The sequence below is a fragment of the Neophocaena asiaeorientalis genome, unplaced genomic scaffold (assembly GCF_003031525.2).
Source record: "Neophocaena asiaeorientalis asiaeorientalis breed wild unplaced genomic scaffold, Neophocaena_asiaeorientalis_V1.1 scaffold362, whole genome shotgun sequence".
NCBI classification, from domain to species: Eukaryota; Metazoa; Chordata; class Mammalia; order Artiodactyla; family Phocoenidae; genus Neophocaena; species Neophocaena asiaeorientalis.
The window spans coordinates 542,600-555,108 of record NW_020175700.1 but is presented as its reverse complement, the minus strand read 5'-3'; positions in this window follow the sequence as shown (position 1 = coordinate 555,108).

Below are 12,509 nucleotides of genomic sequence, written 5' to 3'. Positions count from 1 at the left end.
TACACATGATAGGGAAAAATCATAAAGAACTCTTCGTGAGCATGAACAGGTATGCAGAAGGCTATGCATTGTAGATGGCAAGAGTGAGCATGGGAGAAGAAACTACATGTCCATCAATAAGGAAACAGTTCCATAAATGTTGTCACGAATGTATTAGGGAACATATTGATTAATTAGCTATTAACATAACATCTTAATTTTAACATATTAATGTATTAATATTACATATTAATTAGTTATTAACAAATAAGGTAGGCATTTGTGTCTGATATAGGTACTGACATAGAAACTTTGTCCAAGACCTAGTTTTAATTGCAAAAATGCACTTGCAGAACAATACAAGAAGTGTGATAACACTTCTATTATTAAAAACACCACACAATTATACATATCTATAATTATTCATGTGTCTATGTCAATGCATAGGAAAAGGTCTGGAAATATGCCCACTGCCCTGGAGAGAGGGAGAAGGATTACAAGAATATATTCATTTTAAGCTATATCATTTTATGTTTGAAAATAAATATAAAAGAATTGTTTAAAATGAAGGAGGAAAGGGTTTCCCTGGTGGCTCAGTGGTTGAGAGTCCGCCTGCTGATGCAGGGGACGCGGGCTCGTGCCCTGGTCCAGGAGGATCCCGCATGCCGCAGAGCGGCTGGGCCCGTGAGCCATGGCCACTGAACCTGCGCGTCCGGAGCCTGTGCTCTGCAGCGGGAGAGGCCAGAGCGGTGAGAGGCCCACGTACCACCAAAAAAAAAAAGAAGGAGGAAAAAGATCCTGGATCTTCCTACTCTAACAAAACTGCTATCAGAATTGTTGATTTTCCTTCTAATGTTTTCATCTGTATATATCTTACATACTTGTGCTAAGAGTGAACGTAACATTTGAAAGTGTAACATTGTTTAAGTGCAGAAAAGGGTGAAAAAGAAAACCAAAGTGTCCTGTAACTCCACTATCTGCACACACAGTCCTATGGATTATGTAGAAGTTCAGGGCATGCAAGCAGCTCAGAAGTGAGGGCAAAGTGCCCTCCCTTTGCCTAAGAGCACACTCCACCCGTCGCTGTCTCTCCCCCAATTTCCAAAGAACAATTACTGATAATGTTTTCTTTCAGGAAAAAAAAAATACCAACATGTATAAAATAATCACCATTGCCAACGTTTAGTAAGCATTTATCATATGACTATTAGACAATGTTCCAAAGCTCTTTGGATGAATTAGCCCATTTACTCCCCATAGTTCTATGAGTTAGGCTCTATTGTTGTTACCATTTTACTGATGAGGAGACTGAAGCACAGAGAAGCTAAGGAAACTGCTGACAATCACAAAATAGAAAGTGGTGGAGCAGGGATCCAAACGCAGGGAATCTGGCTCCAGAATCTCATTATTAACTAGTACACTACACCACCCCAGTGGTCACAGACCCTTAAAACCATAAACATATAACACTATGTGTCTATATGACTCTGTAAATTTTACACAAAGGAGGTCACATTATATCAGCTACTCCGTACCTCGCTTTTTGCCTTTAAAAAATGTTACTTTAATTTTAGCTCATTCAAAGCAACTTTATTCTTTTATGTATTGCAGAGTTTTCGATTGTAGGGATGCAACTCTTTTCATGAATGCTGTAGTCATTTTCTATTTCTTTCTTTGTCTTTTTTCACTTGTATTGTTTTATTGATGTTTTCTTCCTCTTCAGAGGTTAATTTTGTACCTTATATTTTCCTAGAAAATGCTCCATTTCCTTCTTTTATATTTTGTATTTGTTTCAGTTCTGCTCTTACCTTTATTATCTTCTTCTGAGTATCTTTTATTGTTATTTTTCTTAACTTCTCAAATTGGATGTTTAAATAATTCATTTTTCTTAATTAATTACGTAAGTTTTTAATGCCATACATCTAGAACAACACATTTTCCCTCAGATATTCTGCTTAAAATATCCATGAATAATTTAAGAGATAGTTTAAAACTTTCTAGGTGGTTGGCTTTTTCCCTTCTAATTTACATTTACACTTCTTGTCTTGTACAACTATTCTTGTTCCTACCTTGCATTTCCTGTTTGATGATTGTAACATCTTCATATTTTATATTATCAAGGTTTATAACATCTATCTATTCTAGCCATACTTCTCATAGTAATTTGGTTTTAATTGCATATTTAAATAAATTTAATGCTCATACATAGCATTTTTATCCAACATTTAAAACTAAACATGATAGTTTTGTTCTTTATCATTTCCAAAGAAAGAAACCATAGTATTCTACATATGTCATCATTTCCTTGGCCATTCCTTCATCACTGCACATTCTGATTGCTTCCAGTTTTCCTCTCTTGCAAGTTATACTGCAATCACTGGTTTTAAGGATGTATCCTCAACCCCATATTTTGCATTATTTTCACAACAAGAGAGCCCACTAAGTGGGAGTGTTGGTCTTTTTGAAGCCTCAGGTAGTTTATACCTCTCAGTCTTGAGCGTCCTGACTCTTGCGGGAACCGTGTTGGACTTTCCTCCTTTGGCAGCCGCTGTAACTGCACTGCATATTAGTTCTGGCTTACTTCTATCTGATTAACGTTGGCAGCCAGAGCTGCACCAGGTATTCAGTGAGAGACAGCTCTCCTTGTAGTGAGGTGGGTTTCTCTTTATTTCCAGGACCTTCTTTCTTGATGTTCTGCATATTTCACGTAGTGAGTCTCGGAACCTTTACCTAAATGGTCCCTGAGAGTTGAAACTGACAACACTGCTTGAAGAGAACCATAGAATCTGGACTCTAAGAATAGTTGGGATCATTTATTCTTTAAGATAATTGCCATGTACTTATCTGTATAAATATCTACTCACCAGTTTTTACTTTCACACAAAAACTTGAAAAAATTTCTCTTTATTCCCTGGCAGGTGTTAGCCTCATATATCACATGTTGCCTTGGTGCATGAGAAAAGGCTTTCCTTACCTCTTTTCAGTAATCAAGGGTAAGTGGGCTGGAGCTGACCCACAAGCAAGGTGAGAGAACAATCTGTTGCTAAGAAATAAGATTTTTCTGCAGTGGTGATGAACGCAGTGTGGCCCAGGTGAGCTGATTCTCATGTCCCCAGATCGGTTCAAGCTGTTGCTGAAATTCAGCCTCTGTTCACAGGTGCCGGATTAAATCTCAGAGACAGAGTTTTGAGTGAAGTAGAAAGAAATAGCTTTATTGCCTTGCCAGGTGAAGGAGGCCACAGCAGGCTAATGCCCTCTAGACTGTGTGCCCGCCCTGGAGAGGGTAATGAGAAGTGTTATACTGTTCAAGGAGCAGGGCGTGATCAGCTCGTGGACCTTCTTCTGATTGGCTGGTGGTGAGGAAATAGGGAGTCAGCATCCTCAACCTTTGTTCCAACCGGTCTGTGGTCTACATGCTTGTGGGCAGCACACAGTTAACTTCTTCCACCTGGTGGGCGTTTCAGTATCTGCAAAACAGCTCAAAGGACCTGGCTCAGAATATTCTCTATAGCTCTTGAGGAGGAACTAAAAGTCCTTGACTTTGTTTAATGGCTAAGGTATTATTATTTTGTCTAGCTTGACTGTTTTCCTTTCTTTTTGTCTTTTCTCACTTCTCTGATTAAATTTATTCTTTGGAACTTGGGGAAGGCCTAGGAGGCTAAAGTTTTTCTACAGACAAGAGGCAGGTAGAGGATTCAGGTGGGAGTCTATTCTGGGAAGGACTCATGGGGTCCTGCTCAGCTACAAAGCTAGTACACTGAGCCCCTCTCATGACTCTTCCTATCCCCTTTCCTTCACGTCCTGTCAGTTCTATCTGCCAAGTATCACTCAGGTGCATCCCTTTCTCTCTCTCCCACTGCCAGCACCCTGCCGGGTCCCTGCTGCTCTGGTATCTCACCCATGTCCCTGCACTGGCCTCCAACTGGCCTCCTGCTTTCAAACTTGCCTTTTTAGTCCCTTCTCAGCATAGCAAACAGAGGGCTTTTTCTAACATGAATATTTTTACTTATAGGCTTTCAGCAGCCTCTATCACTGTTGTGATAAATTTCGAATTCGTTAGCAGGACAGAGGATGCTCCCTGTCCTGCCTGTGGATCCTTACACATGCTCTTTCCTCTCCTGGAATGTTCTCCTCTCCCCTCTCTGTGTGACTAAATCCAGTCCATTGTTAATTCTAACCTTAGATTTTACTTCTCTGGAGAAATCTTCCTGCATCTTGCAGGTTCCCTGGATTTATGGCTCCTATAATCCTCTATCCCATGTTTGTCACATTGCATTAATTCCAGCTGATGAGCCTCTAGGCTCTGAAAAGTCAGGGTATCTTGGTATTTTTGCTGTATCAGTTAGAAATTGTATTTGACTGCTACAGCAGAGACTCTACAGAGTAAGATAAGAGGATATTTTTTTCTCACATATCTCAGTCCAGAGAGCAGTATCCAGAGCTGGTATAGGGGTTCCAGGCTGCTCTCATCCCTAGTCCTTGGCTCTGTTCCGTGAGGTCGCTCTGTGATCCAGTAGCTGCTAGAGCTCCAGCCATTGCATCCATGATCCAGATGGAAACAGGAAGCAGGAGAGAAGGGCAAAAAGAGTTTGCATAGCCATTTGTCTCTCCTTTAAAGAAATTTCTCATAGTACTCACTAGTAATGTCTGCTCCTCTTTCATTAGTACTTAGTTATATCTAGCTGCAAGGTAAGTTGGGAGGTAGTCTTTACCTAGGTACAATATCACCCCAGTTAAAGCTGGGGTTCTATTACTGGGAAAGAAGATAGAATGGGTATTTTGAAACAACCAGCAGCCTCTACTCTCTCATTAGAGTACTTCAAAGTCTACCTATTTGGGTTCTGAGTAGATGTTTGTGAGAGAGCGAACTTGCTTCACTCCACCCAAAGGCACGGACAGCCCTGGACACAGAGTGTAAATGAGATAAAATAGTTAGGGTAGGAAATGTCATACTGTAGTCAATGGAAACCATCTCCCTTATAAGGACAAGCATGGCCCATCTGTACCTGACATGGCCTGTTTCATGGAGCTGCCCTTTGTTGAGTCTAGCACAAAGAAGCAGGTATGTGTAATGGAGAGGTTCCTGAACTTGGAGTCAAAGGCTGGGGTCCCAGGACTGCTCTGTACCTAACAAGCTAAATGGCTTTGCTCTAGTCACTTGTCCTTCTGAATCATTTTCTTCCTTTGTAAAATAGGGCCTGTAGCATCAATTCTATTCATCTGCTGTAGGGTTGGGGGAGGGTATGAGAAACCGATACAATAATACATGGATATGCAGGCCTGATTATCAATGGGTGAGCACCCACATGGGCCAGGTGCTTACAGTGGTGCTTTTCAGACTCTGATGTGCCTGTGCATCACCTGGGATCTGGTAAATTGCAGATCTGATTCAGTAGTTCTGGTGTGAGGTCTTGTGCTCTGCCCCTTGAAGCTCCAGGTCCAACTCCCTCTGATGGAACTGGAGGGTGTGGGGTGAGCAAGGTGAGGTCTCAGCCCCAGCAGTCCACGGATTCTGTTCCCACCTGGAGAGCTGCACTTTATCAGCCTCACTCCTCAAGCTTATTCTTGACCTCTATGGAGAGTTTTCACACAGTCCTCACGGACCCGCAGGTGGCCCTTAGGGAAGCTTTTTTCCATGCTTTGGGACTGTGGCCTTGACCTTCATATCTTTGCTTGGCTGGGCCAAGTGGTATCCGGACCATCACTGATGGCCAGGTCATTTTTTAACCTTTATCTGGCAAAATCCTCCACTTCAAATAAATGGAAACCTTAAAAATAAACTCATATAAAAATGAAGTGGATAAAGCAAATAAAATATATAAAGTCAGGTTGGTTTGCCAATAAATCAATAAAAACCTTGGTAAGACTTTGTGTGGATGGTCCAGCTTTCCCCCCTTTAATTTTTGCAAGGAGATTACATGCAATAGAGTCCCAACCTCAGCCTCAGACCCCATGCTCTGAGACCATTTCTGGGCCAAGGCGGGAAGGGCAGAAATAGGGATTTTTGTTTCGCTAGTGTCACAAAACTGGCTTGATTTTTAAAATTATGCTAAATTTTTCTGATTATGAAAACAATATGTACTTATTTAAAAGTGAAGCTGGGGGAATAAAAAAAGTAGAAAACAAGTCCCTCATGATTTCATTTTTGAAAGGCAATCATTTCAAATATTTTGATGTCTTGAAATGTTTTTTCTCTTTAAAATGATGTACATATAGACACATAACAATAGACGGCACCACACAGCTTGGGGGATCTTATTTCCCCCAACCAGGGACTGAACCCAGGCCGCAGCAGTGAAAACGCCGAGTCATAATCACTGGGCCACCAGGGAATTCCATAAAATAACAGACCAATAGCACTGATGAACATAGATGCAAAATCCTCAACAAAATACTAGCAATCCGAATCCAACAATACATTAAAAGGCTCATACACCATGATCGAGTGGGATTTATCCCAGGGATGTAATGATTTTTCAATATCTGCAAAAATCAATCAATGTGATAACACCTCAACAAATTTTAGGATAAAAACCATATGATCATCTCAATAGATGTGAACAAACCTTTTGACAAAATTCAACAACGATTTATGATAAAAACTCTCCAGAATGTGGGCATAGAGGGAACATACCTCAACATAACAAAGGCCATATATGACAAACACACAGCTAACATCATACTCAATAGGGAAAAGCTGAAAATATTTACTCTAAGATCAGGAACAAGACCAGGGTGTTCATTCTTGCCACTTTTATCCACCACAAAATTTCAGCAGCCATGGCTCACGGTTCCAGCCACTCCGCGGCATGTGGGATCCTCGCGGACCGGGACACGAACCCGTGTTCCCTGCATCGGCAGGCAGACTCTCAACCATTGCACCACCAGGGAAGACCCTAAACTTCCTCTTTTTACATAACTAGTATCTCCCATGAGAAGTACGTAGAAAGGTGACTGGGAGATGGACCAGGAGGGAAGGCAGGTACGAAGCCGGCCCTGTGTAGATTTTTGTGGGGGGAGGCTAAGCCAGTTTGCCAGGGGCCTGATGGGAGGCTGGTAACCAGCCTGAGATCTGGGTACTGGCCACACTGCTTCTTCTCTGTCTCCACCTCTGTTCTCAATGTGCGCAAGTTGTACCTTCAATTTCTTAGCAAAGTAGACCATCACATGGGCATTAAACACATGAGTGTTTTCTGTTTAGTCTGCGTGGCAACGCTTGAAGGTGGACACATTTGTTATTCCCATTTTATAGATGAGGAAATAGAGGCTACAACCTTATGAGTTATTGTGATGATTTTTTCCAAAACCTGCAATATACATAGGCGTGCATGTAAATTCTGGCACCATTTGTGATAATTATGATGAGACTTGATCTAAGGACTGGTGTTTTGGAGGGCTTTGGAGGGTCTCCCAACTCAGAATAGGAGAATCAAAAATGGCCTCTCAGAGGAAAGTGTCGGATGGAAAGGGCTTAGCTTCCAGGCATCGTTGTACGCTCCTTGGCTAGAATGTAAATTCCTTGTGGGGATGAGTGGGCCATTCACATCCTCTTCACATTCTTCACAGCTAGACACTCAAAGTAGGTGTGTTGACCATAATAGTACTACAATCTTCCAGAAGCCAAATCTGGGGCATTGCTAAACTCAGCAGTGACTTGTGTAAATTACAAACAGACAGTATCTCTAGGTATAGGTGTCAGGCACAAGGAAAAATCTCCCTCCCTCTTGGTGGAGGAAAATTTCCCACCTTAACCCCTGCTCTAGGATCTTTGGCTTTGGGCTTGGCTCCCACTTGCCCCTTGCTAGGTATCTTGTTTTTTGCACCCACGTCATACCACTGCCCATCCAGAGTCCTTGGTCATGAACTCCAGGTTCCTGTTGCCTGGTCCCTGAATACAGTGACCCCGTCTCTCTTATTCTTGGATCTCTGACATTGGGGAGGAGCAGCAAGTGGGGGTCCCATTGGCATGGAGGAGTAATGACCAGCACCAGATTCTTCCAAGAGTGGGTTATGATGTGGGCAACAGGAAAAACACTCTCTGAAGGCCCTAAGTGCCTGAAGCGGGTGGGAAAAGAGTGACTCTGAAGATAAGAAAGGCAAGTCGAGACACCCGGAGAAACCAGCTTCTGCTCCTTCCGGAGATGCCCAGGGCAGCCTTGCTTAACCGTGCCCCTTCCTGTACCGTAGAAATAATTTCAGGGAAAATAAACTTTATTTGTCCCTCATTATTGTTATGTGTCTAATATTATACATATAATTCCAGCACTCCTTCCTAATAGCGATTAGAATAAGCAATAAGAATCATTTCAGCTGCTTGACAATTAAGGTTCTAATGAGTGAAATGGAAGTCGTATGATGAGGATTTCGACAATTCGCTGGTTGGGAGCATAAGCGCTATTAAAAAAACAAATGAAGTCTTTAGCTAAATTATTCAAAACAAAACAAAAAAACTGGACAGGAGGGACAGATGCCAGAAATAGGCCATATTCTTCACATTAGAGGAAAAATATGCTGACAGAAATTCTAAAAAGGATATAGGAATCCACAGGAAATGCAGGAGTGGAAATGATCTGCCTCTTTCGCTCCTTCCTCTGTCTCTTTCTTTTAATTGAGATATAGTCTCCTATAGTGAAATGCACACATTTTACCAAGGTGTACAGCTCCATGAATATGTACACACATATACAGACCTGTGTAACCACCACTGAAATCAAGAATTAGAACTTTCCCATTATTCCAGAAAGTTCTGTCACGCCCCTTTCCAGATAATCGGCACCCGCAGAGGCACTGATCTGCCTTACGGTGATCTGCTTTCTATCACTGTAAGTTAGTTTGCCTGATCTAGGACTTCATCAAAATGGAACCACAGATTACTTAGTGTTTGGTATCTGGTTCCTTTCACTTAACATAAAGCCACGCTGTTGCCCCTATCAGCAGATCATCCCTTTTTATTGCTGAGAGTGATTCTGTGGTATGAATATACCACAGTTTGTTCATCCATTCTGTTGATAGACATTTGGATTATTTCCAGCTTTGGGCTATCATGAATGAATCTGCTTTGAGCATTCTTGTTGCATACACGTTTTTTGGACATCAGCACTCCCCCGCAGGAGTGGAATTCCTGGGTCACCGGGAGGGCTATGATTCGTTTCATTGCCATATGATTTTTTTTAGCTAGTTCTTTTCTTTTCTTTCTTTTTAAAAATCATCTTATAAATGTTAATTGTTCACTTCAGACTTTACCCACAGGCAAAAGTCACAAAATTTAGAGTAATTTCATATCGTTTTGATTTCCTCCTGATCAGTTCAAATCTCATTTTAACTAAGGAAAAACTGATGAATGCATCTGTCTTGCGTACATCACGTTTTTGCCGGTGTATCTCTGCTGAGAGCTCAATGTTAAAAAATAAAAGATGTTGGTTTACTCAGCAAATACTAACGGGAAGGCAGAAATAACCCAGGGATTGAGCAGAACCTGCTTTCTCCAAGGAGAGGAGCAGTCTTGCGGGAACCGCCCACCTCCCCGCTAAGGCCGCCGCCTCGGGCTGCCTTGCTGAGCGGCGCCACCTAGCGTCAGCCTGGCGCAGTGCCGGGCATGCTCAGCGCCTCCTTTCCTCCTGGTTTGTGAAAATCACCCAGCGTCCTGGCGACATATTTTGCCAAAAATCAGAGAGCTCTTTTCAGCCTCCTTGGCTTTAATCGTGCACAGTTCCCGACCCCTCTGGAAAGGGTCCCTGTTGAGCCCTTGGCCCCCAGTCCTCGCTGTACCTTTATTCAGCCTCTTCTCCTTGCAGCCCCAGGAGGCTCTGTCCCTCCCCCATCCTCCGAAAATCTCTGCTAAGGTGGTCTCATTTTAAAAGTCCTTCAGGGAAGCCAGGAAGGGAACTGAGACTCTCTTGGATTAGGTGTGCCTCGTGGTGAGGCGTTTTACATTTAATGTTCCAACAAATCTGTGGGGCAGCTATTAATATCCCATTTTATAAATGGAGAGAGTGGGATGTAGAGAGGTTAAGTACTTTTTTCCAGGTCACACAGCTGTTCTGGAAAGAACCATATCTCAAACTCATCACTGGCTTTTCCGCCCAGTACTATTATAGCACTTTTCGGTCCAGTGTTCCCCCTACTTTATTTATTCTCTCCTCCTCCTCCCCCTTTCACATCTTGTCCTGCTCTCCTGGGATGCTCATAAACTGCCACTCTTTCTCCTTCAGATGCCACATATCACGTGGTTGTAAGGAACTCTAGCTGGCCCTTACAGACCGTGGCCTAGTCCCCTAGCCCGCTGCCGTAGGTATCCCTGAGAGGCCCCGCCCAATCGCGGGCATGCGCAGATTTCCGCCAATCTCCCCTGTGACCCAGGGCTCTTTGCTTGTGAAAAAAAAAAACTTTCTGGGATTTGAGATGCTTTTTTAGTACTTCAACTCCATTCTCCCAGGAAGCGATGCTTGTGATGAAGCAAATAGAAAAAAACAACAATTAGAGCCGGAAGGATTCTTGAAATTCACTTTAGTTCTGGTGCTGCAGTAATAAGGGAGGAGGAGCACCAGAACTAAAGTGAATTTCAAGAATTCACTGATAACAGTCAGGATGGGTTACCTCATCCTCTGCTGCTCAGGGGCTATCCCTGTGTGAAGAGTGGCACACAGGGTGTCCACAGCGGGTGTACAATATATAACATGATTGGAGGAAGGTGTTGGTTTGGGGTTGGAGGGAGGGTAGCAAGATACACACAGACAAAAGAGAAATTTGGGGAAACAGTCACCTGTCCAAGGGGCCTTGAGAGTCAACAGGTGTGTCCTTGACCAATCAGTGTAGAGACACTCTATTATGGGTTCATTGGTGTCCCCTCAAATTCAACCCCCAGCACCTCAAAATATGACCTCATTTGGGGATAGGGTCCTTATAGGTGAAAATCAGGTCAAAAGGAGGTCATTAGGGTGGATCTTAATCCAATATGACTGGTGTCATAAAAAGAGGGAAGTTGCAGACCGACAGGTACTCAGGGAGAGCGTCGCGTGATGATGAAGGCAGAGATCAGGTGATGTTTCAACAAGCCACGATGCTAAAGGTGGCCAGCAAGCCACCAGAAGCCAGGAGAGAGGCCTGGAACAGACTGTCCCTCACAGCCCCCAGAAGGAACCAAGCCTGCCGACACCTTGATCTCAGACTTCCAGCTTCCGGAACCATAAGACAATATATTTCTGTTGTTTAAGTCCCCCAATCTGCAGTACTTTGTTCCCACAACCCTAGGAAATGAATACATACTCTACTGCATTCCAGGAGTTGATGAAGACAGCGACTAGCTCTTGTGTGGAGGACTTTGTGCTGGTCATTACACCCCTATGTCCGTGAGGAACCGTTATGCGTTTGCTAAAGATTGCAACACCTTTCCTCATAAATTGGAATTGTTCCCACCTGGAAATGACCCTGATGCCACTAATAGAAATGTTCATTTTTTTGTCTGCCAGACCATTCAGGTTGAAGAGAAATAATCTATATTTTCAGGGTCAGGACTAAGGAGAGGGAAGTGAGGCACCTGGGGCATAAAATTAAAGGAGGCTCTGCTCTCAAGTATTGACTCTGCACCTGCTCTGGGACTCTGCACCCCCATTAAACTATGCACCCTACATGCCTTCTTTGCCTTCCCCTAGTCCAGACCCTGTGCATTTGTACTTGGAGCCAGAGAAGATAATAGATATAAAGGGTGTCTAGAAACTGATATGTGATTGCCGGAACTGCGGTCACAAAACCTAAAATGATTATAGAAAATCTTCTGCACAATGTCTTCATTTCCCTGAGGTTTTTCCATTTGCATGGCTGTGCACAGCATTGCTGTCAGGATTTTCATATTTGGTGATTCTCAGATGACGGATTGGGGGGAATTCAGGCAGAATACATCAGCAAATGAGTTCTGATTTCATGAACTCAAACTGACTTTGTAATGATGCTAGGAGAGCAGGATGGGCTGTAGCCTCCCTCAGGGATGGCCAGAGTGGACAGAGCACTAAGGACAATTATCTTCCATATGGCAGGACCAAGCCAGATGACAGAACTTTTCTTTTAACTCTCAGTGAAATATCTACTCTCCTAGAAATTTCAGATGAGACACCTAACCCTGCACCTTTGAGCTGGGCTGAAGATTTAGTGCATAAAAACACAGGACACCCAGTAAAATTTGAGTTTTAGATAAGTAATGAATAATTTTTTTAGTATAAGTATGGGTCATACTTACACAAAATGTTGCATGGGTCATACTTACACAAAAACTATTTATTGTTTATCTGAGACAAATGTAACTGAGTATCCTGTATTTTACCTGCTAACTCTATCTGGATTATGTGTAAGGTACTGACCTGGACTGATTGCTGGTATTTTAAGTGCACACTATAGTATGATGAGGTATGAAGGGTTTCTGCTGGTAAAAGTTTTGGCCCCCTTCTCTTGGGATTTAAATTATTACAGGTCCAGAAAGTGGCCATTAATCTTGGTAGTCAAGTGCCTCTAATTGTTTAGGCAGGCATGTTTCACCT